Source organism: Carcharhinus amblyrhynchos, chromosome 5 (genome assembly GCF_965287045.1).
Source record: "Carcharhinus amblyrhynchos chromosome 5, sCarAmb.v2.hapA, whole genome shotgun sequence".
NCBI lineage: Eukaryota > Metazoa > Chordata > Chondrichthyes > Carcharhiniformes > Carcharhinidae > Carcharhinus > Carcharhinus amblyrhynchos.
In genome coordinates this window covers 50,868,796-50,884,154 of record NC_137328.1, presented here as the reverse complement: position 1 = coordinate 50,884,154, position 15,359 = coordinate 50,868,796, and the positions used below count along the sequence as shown (strand labels likewise).

General features: G+C 40.9%; 1 protein-coding gene across 2 annotated transcripts in view; it reads right to left on the bottom strand.

Moving 5' to 3' along the window:
• The window catches only part of LOC145343021 (guanine nucleotide-binding protein G(I)/G(S)/G(O) subunit gamma-7), a 253,139-nt gene that overhangs the window by 67,335 nt on the left and 170,445 nt on the right, over window positions 1-15,359 (bottom strand). For both annotated transcript variants that reach the window (XM_080188755.1, XM_080188756.1), the window contains one exon: window positions 5,293-5,330. The gene's annotated coding sequence lies outside the window, so the exon portion shown is untranslated. The remainder of the gene's footprint in view (window positions 1-5,292; window positions 5,331-15,359) is intronic.

Here is a 15,359-nt window from a genome sequence, read left to right as displayed (position 1 = left end):
TGCAAAACTATTGGCTCTGACAACATTCCGGCAATAGTACTGGATGCTAGTGCTCCAGAACGAGCCTTATCCTTAGCCAAGCTATTCCAGTATGACAGTGGTTTAGATATGGCCATGTGGAAAATGCCCGGGTATGTCCTGTCCACTAGGAGGACAATGCAGCCAGTTATCACCCCATCAGTCTTCTCTTGATCATCATCAAGATAATGAAAAGTGTTATTGACAATGCCATCAAATGGCACTTACTTAGCAATAGCCTGCCCATTAACGCTCAGTTTGGGTTCATTCAGCTCCTGACCTCGTCACAGCCTTGGTCCAAACGGGGTCAAAATTCTGGAAATCCCTCCCCAACATCACTCCTTATACCTCAAGGAATGCAGTGCTTCAAAAGATAGTTCACCACTACCTTCTCAAGAATAACTAGGAATTGGCAATCAATGCTGGCCTAGTCAGCAACATTCATGTCCTGTAAATTAAAAAAGGAGCTGAATTCCAGAGTTGAGGTGACAGTGACTGCCCTTGCCATCAAGGCAGCTTATGATCGAGTATGGCATCAATAAGCTCTTACAAAATTGAAGTACATGGGAATCAGGGGGAAAACTGGTTGGAATTAAACCTAGCTCAAAGGAAGTCGCCATGAGTGTTGGAGGTCAATATTCTCAGTCCTGGGGCATTGCTGCAGGAGTACCTCAGGACAATGTCCGAGGCTCAACTATTTTCAGCTGCTTTCTCAATGACCTTCCCGCCATTATAAGGTCAGAAGTTGGAATGTTTGCAGATGAGTGCACAATATCTAGCACCATTCACAACTCCTCAGATACCTAAGTACTCTGTGTCCATACACAGCAAGATCTAGATGATATTCAGGCTTGGGCTGTTAAGTGTCAGGTAATTTCCACACCACATAAGTGTTGGCAATAACAATCTCCAATAAGAGAATCTAACCATTTCCCCTTGAAATTCAATGGCATTACCACTGCTGTATCACCCACTGTCAACGTCCTAGGGGTTACTATTGACTAGAACCTGAATTGGACAAGTTAAGTAAATACTGTGGCTATAAGAGCAGGTCAGAAGCTGTGAATTTTGTGCACAGTTATTCACTTCCCAACTTTCCAAAGCCTGTGTACCATCTAACAAAGCTCAAGTTAGGACTGTGATGAAGTTCCCTACGCTTGCCTGGATGAGTACAACACTCAAGAAGTCAGCACCATTCTGGACAAAGCAGCCTGCTTGATTGACAACCCACCCACCATCTTCAACATTCATTCCCTCTACTGTTGAGGCACAGGGCAGCAATATTTACCATCTATCAGAAGCATCGCAGCAATTCACCACGACTCCTTTGACAGCATCTACTAAACCTGAAACCTGTTCCAGTTAGGACAAGGGCAGTACCTGGGGCACAGAAGAATAGAGGACTTCCGCTGCAATTTGTAGCTTTCGCAGTGTGGCAGAACCCTTTGAAAAACCAATGTGGCGATGGTAGCCATCAGCAATATTTAAACTGTGGAACCTCCCCCTGATCGCACATGGTCAAGGTTCCCAGTTTTTGCATCCTAGTATTTAAACTGGACATGAGCCACCGTCCATCTACTGATTACGAGAATACTCTGATGTTATCACAAAGGTAAAATATTTTGCCTCTTCTCTGGCATCCAGAGCATAGGCTGTCTCTGGTATTTCTCTTTCTGTGTCTCATACTGTTAACATAGAACATTACAGCGCAGTCCTTTGCACTGTAGGGATTCTATAGTACAGTCCTTTGGCCCTTGATGTTGCGCCGACCTGTGAAACCAATCTAAAGCCCATCTAACCTACACTATTCCAACATCATCCATATGTTTATCCAATGACCATTTAAATGCCCTTAATGTTGGCAAGTCCACTACTGTTGCAGGCAGGGTATTCCATGCTCTTACTACTCTCTGGGTAAAGAACCTACCTCTGGCATCTGTCCTATATCTATTACCCCTCAATTTAAAGCTATGTTCCCTCGTGCTAGCCATCACCATTCAAGGAGAAAGGCTCTCACTGTCCACCCTATCTATTCCTCTGATCATCTTTTATGCCTCTATTAAGTCACATCTTAACCTTCTTCACGCTAACGAAAACAGCCTCAAGTCCCACATCCTTTCCTTGTAAGACCCTCCCACGAAACCAGGCAACATCCTGGTAAATCTCCTCTGCACTCTTTCCTATGCTCATGTTCCCTTTCAAAAATGTCCAAATCTGCCAATTACAGAAATGTGTTTTATCTATTTAGTCTTCCTATTCCAGAAGTGGGAGTATTTTAGGTATATCAGCAACTAAAATTACAAGATATTTATACCCTTCGCACGTCTTATTTTCTTATAACTAGTTTGCTTGAGTTATTGATTCAAAAACAATGGCAGTTCACTGGTTTTGGGATAGGCCAAACTAAGAGTACTTTGGTTCATAGTTTTGAATTTGATTTACACTAGACTTTAATTTAAACATTTTTTTTCTCTGTTTCTGGTAAACACTGATTATAACTCATGGCCTTTTCACCTTACATCATATTGCCTTGTTTGGGTTGTTAAGATTTGAGTAAGACTGCATCAATAATGAATTTTCTACCCAGGGCTTTGTACTCAGTTTACTGAATTGAATCTTTGACAATTCCTGAAATGATTTAACAAGTTTGGCCTAACAAGAACACATCTATGGATCTTATAGAATATTTCTGAATGCAACCTCTGCTGGGCCAAGATCTTCTCTTTGCCAGAAAAAAAAGGAGTTAGAAATTAGGTGGAATTTACTCAATAAATAAGCTTTGCTTTGCAAAATGTGTCAAAGGTAATTTGCCATGTTAGTCCAACATAAAAATGAATAAAAATTGTATAGAACATTGATCAGTCAGATATTTTTAAACTGTAGTGGCTAAGACCTTAAATTAATTCAAGAATAGCTGGCTCGGAAAGTAAAACTGCTGTGTACGTATAAGGGACGAAATATATAGAAATTGCAAAGCAATAATATTCCTCTTGCTGCATTATACAGAATATACACATAAATAACAATCCAGAAACTAGCAACAGCTGATGAGCAACTTCAAAATACTGACAACTTACTCCTGCTCCTATTTCTTATGTTCTTATTTCTTTGACTACTTTTCTATGCTATCTGAATAAATTAAATTCAGCTTTTCAGTAATTTGGTGAATTATACTCTGCAATCTGGTCTAGATTAATGGTGAAAACTTGTCAATAAGGTGTGAAAATAAGAAGTGCAGTGGGTATAAACGTCTTATAACTTTAGTTGCTGGTATACCTAATATACTCCCACTTCTGGAATAGGAAAACTAAATAGATAAAACACATTTCTATAATTGGCAGATTTAGAATTTTTGAAAGGGGATATAAGCAACCAGTACATTGGTATGGTGGCACAGTGCCAGGGATCCAGGCTTGAATCTGGCCTTGGGTGACTGCCTGTGTGGATTTGCACATTCTTCCCGTATCTGCGAGTGTTTCCGCCCACAGTCCAAAGATGTGCAGGTTAGTTGGATTGACCATGCTAAATTATCCCAAGATGTGTAGGTTAGCTGGATTATGGTAAGTGCGCGGGGTTACAGGGATAGGGCACCTGGATGAGATGCTCCTTCAGAGATTGGGCTGAATGGCCTCTTTGTACTGTAGGGATTCTATTGTACATCTGTCTTATTTCAATATAGGGTGGCAGGGTAGGGCAGCACGGTGACACACTGGTTAGCATTGCTGCCTCATGGCGCCAGAGACTCAGGTTCAATTCTGGCCTCGGATCACCATCTTTGTGGAGTATGAACTTCCTGCCTATGTCTGTGTGGGTTTCCTCTGGGTGCCGTGGTTTCTTCCCACAGTCCAAAAATATGCGGATTAGGTGGATTGGTCATGCTAATTTGACCCTAGTGTCAGGGGGATTAGCAGGGATTATGGTCAGTACAGATTCAGTGGGCTGAATGGCCTCCTTTTGTACGGTAGGAATTCTGTGATTTTATATAAATCATAATTGTATATAACTGATAATTGTTTATGAAATTACTTTTATGTGACTGTTTAAATAAGGTACACTGAGCAGGTAAAAGGATTCGGATTAGTTCTTCTGTTCCACTCTGTTCCCAAACTAAAATAACAGGCTAGCAAGAAACTTACTTTAAAGAGACAGCTAATGTTACTCTTCAGCCAATCTATAGAAGTTACTCGTTATGCTATAAACATATGTAATCTGCAACATTCTGCAATTTTGCTTCCTTTGGGCTAAGTGCATCACCTCAGCTGAAATCAGCAACCTGACATGTGGAAATTTGCAAAGTGTTATTCTACCTTTGAGTGGCACAGCCTTTTGGAGCATCAGCACACTGCAGTGCCCATCTCAAGTTGACCTATTTAACAGTGAACATTTGTGTTTTCTTCATTACTTTCAATGGAGATTTTCCATATTATACCATCTAAACGTGTTCCAAAAAGTTTAACATAGGTTTAAAGTGGAATGGGTTAACAGAAAAAATGCAGAGAAATCCAAAACGCTCTAGTGGTAGAAATGATAAAAGCTGTAAAAGAGGGAAGAAAAAGTCAGAGGACTGAAGGAAGGTTTAAGTGTGGAACAAACAAGTATCCAATTTTTTTTTTGCAGTTCTGATGTTGAAAATATTGGAGACAGTGACTACCACAATAAACCTAAATCTATAGTAACAACTTTTGTGCAAATATGTATCATTGAAAAAGCTGAAACTTTGGTGGGTCAGTCTTTAATCATACAGAGTTATGGACACAGATAATTAAGACATGACTGATTCTTTACAAAGGCTGATTCACCACGTGGGTATTTCAAAAGGTTAACCTACAGGTTTTTAGGACCTTGAAAATGCATTCCCTGTGAAAGAATCTGTGGAACTGTGGATTTCACTATATATATATCTTTTTAAACAGTGTTCCTTGTGGCCTAATCTGAGTCACACACATTGCATTACCCCAATCTTCAATGACCTGAGTAACAATTACCTGCTTCATATGGTGCATGATTTAACTATGGTAAAATACACTTGGTAGGGAAGTGGGGTGGGGGGGGGGGGGGGGGGGGGGGAGAGAGAGAGAGAGAGAGAGAGAGAGAGAACAGGATAGAAGGCAAGCAGCATGCATGCCAAATAATACAGCTTTCACATCCCACACTGATGATGCTGAATGATTGCGAGAGCTCTTAATTGAGTCAACTGTCTTCAAGCTGTGCCCATATCTGCTTGGAAATCAATGCTTCACTTGCGCAGTGTTATGTCAATAACAATGTATGTACCTCTTTTGTCTTTTGTTTCCAGGAAAATGCTCTGCAATCTGCGGGAAAAGTTAGAGAAAGTAATATTAATGCTTTATTTATGTTCAAATATATATACACAGACATAATTCAAAAACCAAATTCATACAGTCTGGTTACAAATCAATCATATGTTGAATGCTTTTCTCCCGTTGCCACCACACCCCCACCGTCAACAAGGTGGAAGGAATTAGGATATTTGCTCTACATGATTAGTGAATTCTATTGTTAAAGCACAACTCATTTTCCCTTAATTTAGTTAAGCAAACATAAATTAAAAGAATTACCTGAAAACAACCCTAGATTAACTTATAATGAACCAGAGTCCTGGAATCAATTACAGTATAGATATATAGAGCTGGCTATACCTGATGCTAAAGGTTGTTCACATTGTGCACGGTGGCCACTGACATGCTCCCTCTGCGTGGAACAGGAGTATAACATTGGTGGGATACATTTTATTTCTCAAAGCACATCTCCCATTTGCTGATGTAGAATAAGACTATTTCTAAGGTCAAACAAGATTGGGTTGTCCTAATTGAAGGAGGTTAGGACAATGGTAATAAAAGATAATTCAAGATCATTAAAAATATTAGAAAGGAAAAAGGAAATAATAGATTCCTTCAGCAGATTGTGTAATAACAAGTCTTCAGTGCTAGAGTGCGTCTGTTATCTAAAATACTTGGTCATCGTCAAGAAATAAATATACTGTTTTAGAATGTAAATGTACTGCACTATTAACTTTTGATTTGATTTGATTTATTATTGTCACATGTATTAACATATAGTGAATAGTATTGTTCCTTGCGCGCTATACAAAGCACACCATTCAAAGAGAAGGAAACGAGAGACTGCAAAATGTAGTGTTACAGTTATAGCAAGGGTGTAGAGAAAGTTCAACTTAATGCAAGTAAGTCCATTCAGAAGTCTGAAAGCAGCAGGGAAGAAGCTGTTCTTCAGTTGGTTGGGATGTAACCAAACACCCCCAAGGTCTTATATGGTTCAATAAGATCACCACTCATTCTTCTAAACTCCAATGACTCAACTGTTTTCCTAGGATATGCCCTTCATCCCGGTAAGGAGTTGAGTAAACCTTCTCTGAACTGCTTCTAAAATAGTTACATAACATTCATCTTGAATGAATCTAGACATATGGGGAAATTTTGTTATATTAGTAATGTCACAGGACTAGTAATCCAGAGGGTTCTCAGGACAAGGAGTTAAACTCCACCATGGCAGAAGGCAGAATTTAAATTCAATTGCTAAAATTTGGAATTGAAAGAGCCTCAATAATACAAAGCATGGAACTGTTACAGATTGTCTTTAAAATACTCACAAGATTCATTAATGTCCTTTAGGGAAGAAAATCTGCCATCCTTACCTGATCTAGCCTACATGTAACTCAAGATTCACAGCAATGTGATTAACTCATAACTGCTCTTCAAGGGCAATTAGGAATGGGCAACAAATGCTAGCCTTGCCAGTGACACCACATCATATGAATGAATAAAAAAGGACAGAGTGTCAGCAATTTGACTATGGAAGATATCACATCTGAATCTGACCCTGTCCTCACCTAAAAGCCACACATGTATCATTTCTAGTGGAGGCTGCTGGTTCTGGTTAGGAGTTGGAACCCAGGCTGATGTTCCTCCTTGCTAGGTTTTGGATACTGATGTCAACTACATTATTTCCTTTGACTTGGCTGAAATCAGATTTTAAACTCAGTACCATCAAGAAGCTGGAATCTTTCCACATAATTCTTTTGCAAACTGAAAGGAGTGAGAAAATGCTGCACATAAAGAACACAAAACTACTTAAAGATTTATTCAAAATAATTTGAGGTATTTAGAATTTATGCAGTGTAATAGGATTTGCTATGCAACATCAAAAACTTATAAGACATTAATCATTCAACAAGTAGGAAAATACGAGACAATTAACAAAGCAGTGTTAAGACTGTGACTATTTTCAGTATTATCAGATGTATTTGTTAAAGAAAAACCATGCAGAATACTTAATATGTTATTACAAAATCATATTCAAAGAATTGATGAACTACTAGAAACTGGGAAATCCTCTTTCCCAGTAATACAAGTGAGTACAGTTGGTAAGTTCCAACAATAATTAAGGCTGTCACAGCTGTGCCCCCCCACCCCCACTCGTTTAGATAAGTGATTACTAACTTTATTTTTGTTAAGCTTGTTAGTAGATGAAAGAAAGGATGAATATTAATGATAGTTTCTTTTATTTTTTACAAAGAATTTATGCAAGTATCTTTCTATAAGATTTCAGATAAACAATGGCCTGCTGGAAGGCAAATTAATCATACTAATAAAAATGCAGGAAGTAAATTTTCACCTCTCCCAGTCTGTAGCTTCAAATACCAGGAATGATCTTGGGTACTTGACTGTGCATCAACTATAATTTTCCTACCATCTAAACTAATTATACTGAATGTCTGAATTTTTAGCAGTTCAGGCCAGGAGTGTGAAAAAGAAAGAAATACCCCTGAGTTAACTTTATTTTGTGGCCATTTATTTTCCCTCAAACTTCTGTTTCTGAATTTGTTGGCACCAAGTGACAGATCCAAGACTGAACAAATATATTCGACAATATTATCGTGCATAATTAGTGCTTCAATGTGCTAGAACGTTTATGTAGTACCAGGGAAGAAACATCCCCCCATGACCCTGTAAAATCCAGGATGGAGCAACAAGTTTAATAACAAAACAGAACTAAAATTATTTTTAAAACCATTGTAAATTCAACTCCTAACTTTGGAATTTAAATAATTCAATTTTAAGAACATTGCTGCTAACATCCCAAATACTGTTTGAGTTCAAAACATCATTCATCTAGAAGTATTTCCAGAAACATAAGAACAAGGAGCAGGAGGCCATCTGGCCCCTCGAACCTGCTCCGCCATTGAATGACATCATGACTGATCTTTTCATGGACTCAGCTCCACTTACTCGCCCCCTCATCATAACCCTTAATTCCTATAGTGTTCAAAATGTATCTATCCTTTCTTTAAAAGTATTCAATGAGGTAGCCTCAACTGCTTCACTGGGCAGGGAATTCCACACATTCACAACCCTGTGTGTGAAGAAGTTCCTCCTTAACTCAGTCCTAAATCTGCTCCCCCTTATTTTGAGGCCAATCCCCGGTTCTAGTTTCACCTGCCAGTGGAAACAACTTTCCTGCTTCTATCTTATCTATTCTCTATATAATCTTATATGCTTCTATAAGATCTTCCCTCATTCTTTTGAATGCCACAGTCTACTCATTCTCTCCTCATAAGCCAACCCTCTCAACTCCAGAATCAACCTAGTGAATCTCCTCTGCACCCCTTCAAGTGCTAATATATCCATTCTCAAGTAAGGAGACTAAAACTGTACATAGTACTCCAGGTGTGGCCTCACCAGTACCTTATACAGCTGCAACAAAACCTCACTATTTTTAAACTCCATCCCTCCAGCAATGAAAGACAAAATTCCATTTGCCTTCTTAATTACTTGCTGCACCTGCAAACCAATTCCTTGTGATTCTTGCATAAGGACACCCATGTCCCTCTGCCCAGCAGTATGCTGCAATTTTTTACCATTTAAAAAATACTCCATTTTGCTGTTATTCCTACCAAAATGGATCAGCTCTCATTTACCAACATTGTACTCCATCTGCCAGAACCTTGCCCACTCAGTTAGACTATCAATATCCCTTTGCAGACTTTCAGCATCCTTACACACTTTGCTCTGCTACTCACCTTAGTGTCATATGCGGATTTTGACATACCGCACTTGTTCTCCAATTCCAAATCACCTCTGTAAATCGTAAACAATTGCAGTCCCAAAACTGATCCCTGAGGCACATCATTAGCTGCTGATCACCAATCTGAAAAACACCCAGTTACCCCCACTCTTTGCTTTCTGTTTGTTAACTAATCCTCTATCCATGCTAATACATTACCCATAATACCGTGCAGCTTTATCTGATGCAGCAGTTTTTGGTGTGGCATCTTGTCAAATGCCTTCTGGAAATCCAGATACACCACATCTACAGGTTCCCCATTGACCACTGCACATGTATTGTTCTTAATGAATTCCACCAAATTAGTCAAACATGACCTGCCCTTCATGAACCCAAGCTGCGTCTTATCAATGGGACAATTTACATCCTGATGTCTTGCTATTTCTTCCTTGATGACAGATTCCCTACTACAGAAGTTAAGCTAACCAGTCTATAGTTACCCGCCTTTTGTCTACTCCCTTTTTTAAACAGGGGCGTTACATTTGCAGTTTTCCAATCTGGAGGAACCACTCCAGAGTCCAGCGAATTTTGGTAAATTACGACTAGCGCATTTGCAATTTCCCTCACCATGTCTTTCAGTATCCTGGGATACGTTCCATCAGAGCTAGAAGACTTGTCTGTCTTTAGCCTCATCAGCTTGCCCAAAACTACCTCTTTCGTGACAAAGATAGTTTCTAGGTCCTCATCTGCCATAGCCTTCCTGTCATCAATTTTTGGCATGTTATTTGTGTCTGACATTGTGATGACCGATACGAAATACCTGTTCAGTGCCTCAGCCATTTTCTCATTTCCAGTTATTACAACCCCCTTCTCGTCCTCTAAAGGACCAATGTTTACTTTAGCCACTCTTTTTTGCTTTATATATTTGTAGAAACTTTTGCTATCTGTTTTTATATTCTGAGCTAGTTTACTCTCATAATCCATCTTACTTTTCTTTATAGCTTTTTTTCGAGGCTTTCTGTTGATCTTTAAAGAGTTCCCAATTCTCCAGTTTCCCACTAATCTTTGCCACTTTGTATGCATTTTCTTTCAATTGATACCCTCCTTTATTTCCTTAGATATCCATGGCCGATTTTTTTCTCTTTTTCTACAGTCCTCCTTTTCACTGGTATATACTTTTAAGAACATAAGAAGTAGGAGCAGGAGCAGGCCATCTAGCCCTTCAAGCCTGTCCTGCCATTCAATAAGATCATGGCTGATCTGAAGTGAATCAGTTCCACTTTCCCGCTTTCTCCCCATAACCCTTAATTCCCTTGTCTATCAGAAATCTATCTACCCTTGACTTAAATATATTCAACGAGGTAGCCTCCACCACTTCAAGGGGCAGAGAATGCCAGAGATTCACCACCCTTTGAGTGAAGAAGTTCCTCAACTCTGTTTTAAACCACCACCCCCCCCCCCGACTTATTTTGAGGCTCTGCCCTCTAGTTCTGCTAACCTTTCTAAGCGGGAAGAATCTCTCTACCGCTACCCTATCTAGCCCCTCAGCCTTCTAAACTCTAACGAGTACAGACCCAGTCTATTCAATCTCTCTTCATAAGCTAACCCCTTCATCTCTGGTATCAGCCTGGTGAACCTTCTCTGTATTCCCTCCAAGGCCAATATATCCTTTCGCAAACACGGGGACCAAAACTGTACACAGTACTCCAGCTGCGGCCTCACCAGAGCCTTGTACAGTTGCAGCAAGACCTCCCTGATTTTATATTCTATCCCCCTCGCTATAAAGGCCAACATTCCATTCGCCTTCTTGATCACCTACTGCACCTGCAGACTGGGTTTTTACAATTCGTGCACAAGGACCCCCAGGTCCCTCTGCACTGAAGCACGCTGCAGCTTTTCGCCCTTTAAATAATAATCCGTCCTACTATTACTTCTACCAAAGTGGATAACCTCACATTTGCTAACGTTATACTCCATCTGCCAGGTCCTCGCCCACTCACTCAGCCTATCCAGATCTCTCTGCAGACTTTCCGCGCCTTCTACGCAATTTGCTTTTCCACTCATCTTCGTGTCATCAGCAAATTTTGTTAACCTACACTCAGCCCCCTCCTCCAGATCGTCTACGTAAATGGTAAACAGTTCAGGCCCCAGCACTAATCCCTGCGGCACTCCACTAGTCACCAACTGCCAACCAGAAAAGCATCCATTGATTCTAACTCTCTGCTTCCTGTTAGATAACCAATCCTCAATCCATGCTAACACCTTACCCCCAACTCTGTGCACCTGGAGCAACCTTTTGTGAGGCACCTTATCGAACGCTATTGCTGAGCACTATGAAAGATGGCTGTGAAAGTCCTCCACTGTTCCTCAATTGTCCCACCATAAAGTTTTTGCTCCCAGTTGACCTTAGCCAACTTGTCATCCCAAAGGTAGTCTCCTTTGTTTAAGCACAAAACACTGGTATTGGATTTCACCTTCTCACACTCCAACTGTATTTTAAATTCAACCACAGTGCGGTCGATTCTTCCGAGAGGATCCCTAACTGCAAGATCATTAATTATTCTTGTTTCATTACATAGGACCAGATCTAGGATAGCTTGCTTCCTCGTAGGTTCCATTACATACTGTTCAAGGAAGTTATTGCGGATATATTCCGTGAACTCCTCTTCAAGAGTGCCTTGATCAACCTGGTTTGACCAATTAACATAAACAGACAATGGGCTGAATTTTACCAGCCTTTTAGAGATAGGCTGCTATATGACAAGACTGGCAAAATGACGTAGAAAGGCAACATGGAGCATGCCTGTCATCTTCCTAGCATCATGCCATTTTCCCAGCAATAGGAAAAGTGAAAGATAGCTTGACTATAGTCACAATGAGCCATTTAAGTGGCCAATTAAGGGTCTCTTCTCACTTCCACTGGCAATTTACCAGCCACTGGGTACTTGCTGTTGCATGGGGACACCACACATTGAAACCTTGTGATCTTCCAGCAGACTGTCTTCCTCAGCAACTGTTCCTCACCCGCACTTCAGACCCCAGTACTCCAGAGTTGGGCTACCTGACTTTGAGGGTGCACAGCCATCAATGTGCATTTGGAAGCCTTATACATCTCAGCTGCCACTTCTTGCTGTAAATATTAGACAGCACTTTTAGGTTCCTGGTATTCTGTTTTATTTCATGAATGTTCACACTCAGAAATGAATCAAAAGACTTTCAATACAAAAAGGTGGTACTTGTCAACATGCAGACAATAACCAGTTGTTGGTTACATTTAGTCTAGGAGGAAACATCATCAAAATTTACCCACTTGTATCTAAAATATAGAGTCAATTGTTTCTGACCCATTCTCTTGCTCTAAGGCCATAGCCCTATATGTCCTCCAATTTTCCTTTGAAATCATTCATCATCTCAACCTCCATCACTTTCTTAGGCAGCAATTTTCAGGTCATTACCATTTTGCTGCGTAAAAATGTTCATCTTACTCACCATCTCTTGCCCAAGATTTTAAATCTGCATCCTCTGGTTATTTTACCATCAGCTACTGAGAATAGCTTTGTTTTGTCTACTTTATCTTGTACACTTCCACCAAAACTCCCCTCAATTTCCATTACTCCATGAACAGCATCAATCATTTTGTAGCTAAAACGCCTCATCCCGTGGAACCATCCAGGTAAATCTCTTCTGCAGCTCTCAAGTCCCTCACATCTGGCCTAACCAGAGTTTTACAAAAGTTCAACATAACTTCTCTGCTTTTTGTACTTGATACCTCTATTTGAAGCTCAAGATCTCGTATGCTTTAAGATTCTGTTCTAATTTGTTATCCAGTTTCCTGCACCTCCTAAAATCTACGCACATAAACAAACCCAAGTCTCTCTGTCCCTCCACATTCTAGAATTGTGCCTTGAAATGTATATTGGATCTCCCTATCCTTTCTGCCAAAATGCATGTTTTCACACTTCTCCATACTTTGGACGTTCTGAAACATCATATTGGATTTGAAATGTTAAACCTGTTTCTCCAGAACTGTTCAGTTTTCCCAGCATTTTCTGTTTTATTTCAGATCTCCAGCATCTGCAGTATAGTGATTTTATTTAAGTATTTTTGACTTGTTTATGTAAAATAAAAGTTGTTTAAAACATCTTTGTTGGGTAAATCTTGTTTCCCTAATTGCTGATTAAATAAATAACTAAATCACAGCATATTTCCTGAGAAATAAGTCCCCGATATTTACTGGTTATGTAATGGATTTTAATAGCAAGAATGCACTGTTAACATATCAAAATGCATCCCTCAGGAATATAAAGTCTGCAGGGAAGTTTAAGATAGTTGGGCTTGCTGAGGTGACTGCTAATAGGGCTGCAGGCTGGGTGTTCCACACAAACAAAACTAACTCACAACTTGGCAAGGTTTCAAAACAAAATTGTCAATCATGCCAAGAATAAAAAAAATGACTGAACAAAGCCAGCAGCTTTTCCAGATCAGTCACTGACCAGCAGCAAGACTTTCAGAATCAAAGTAAATTACTGCAAATGCTGGAATCAGAAACCAAAAGAGAAAATACTGGAAAATCTCAGCACGTATGGCAGCATCTGTAGTGAGAGAAGAGAGCTGATGTTTCGAGTCCAAATGATCCTCTGTCAAAGTTAAAAGGCATAGAAAGTACGAGATATTTATACTGCAGGGTGAGGGAATGAAAGATGTGTCATAGCCACAGAAATCTGGGGAAAATACTGCTAATAAGAGCATAAGAAAATAGGAGCAGGAGTAGGCCATCTAGCCCTTCGAGCCTGCCCCGCCATTCAATAAGATCATGGCTGATCTGTCGTGGCTCAGTTCCACATTCCCGCCCTCTCCCCATAACCCTTAATCCCCTCTCTTATCAAAAACCCATCAACCCGCGTCTTAAAAATATTCAGCGAGGTAGCCTCCACCACTTCAACGGGCAGAGAATTCCAGAGATTCACCACCCTTTGAGTGAAGAAGTTCCTCCTCAACTCCGTTCTAAACCGCCCCCCCTTTATCCTGAGGCTGTGCCCCCTAGTCCTACTGTCCTTTCTGAGCGGGAAGAGTCTCTCCACCTCTATCCTATCCATCCCATTCATCATCTTATATGTCTCAATGAGATCTCCCCTCATTCTTCTAAACTCTAATGAGTACAAGCCTAGTTTATTCAGCCTCTCCTCATAGCTCAACCCCCTCAACTCCGGCATCAGCCTAGTAAACCTCCTCTGCACTCCCTCCAAGGCCAAAATATCCTTGTGTAAGTGCGGCGCCCAAAGCTGCACACAGTACTCCAGCTGCGGCCTTACCAATGCCCTATATAGCCACAGCAAGACCTCCCTACTTTTATATTCAATCCCCCTCGCTATGAAGGCCAGCATCCCATTCGCCTTCCTGACCACCTGCTGCACCTGCAAGCTGGGTTTTTGCGACTCATGCACAAGGACCCCGAGGTCCCTCTGTACCGTCGCCTGCTGCAGTTTTTCGCCATGTAAGTAATAATCCTTCCTATGATTATTCCTACCAAAGTGGACCACCTCGCACTTGCCAACATGAAATTCCATTTGCCAGTTCCTGGCCCATTCGCCCAGCCTATCTAGATCCTTCTGTAGACTCTCCACACCCTCCGCGCAATTTGCCGTTCCACCAATCTTGGTCTCATCAGCAAATTTTGACACCGTACACTCGGTTCCCTCCTCCAGATCATCTATATAAATGGTAAATAGCTGAGGCCCCAGCACTGACCCCTGGGGCACTCCACTAGTCACCAACCGCCAATCCGAATAGCACCCATTGACCCCCACTCTCTGCCTCCTATTTGACAACCAATCCTCTATCCACGCTAACACCCTACCCCCAACTCCATGTCCCCTGACCTTCTGCAATAACCTCTTGTGAGGTACCTTGTCAAACGCCTTCTGAAAATCAAGAAAGACCACATCCACCGGCTCTCCTCTATCCACCGCCCTAGACACATCCTCATAGAACTCCAGTAAATTTGTCAGACACGACTTCCCCTTAACGAAACCGTGCTGCGTCTGCTCTATCAAGCAATTCCCCTCAAGATGCCTCGCTATTTCCTCCTTGACGACGGATTCTAACATTTTACCTACAACAGACGTTAAACTAACCGGCCTATAATTCCCCGCCTTTTGCCTGGCACCCTTCTTAAACAATGGCGTAACATTAGCCGTTTTCCAATCTTTCAGCACTTCCCCGGAATCCTGCGACGTTTGGAAAATAACCACCAAGGCATCCACTATCACCTCCGCCATTTCTTTCAGAACCCTCGGATG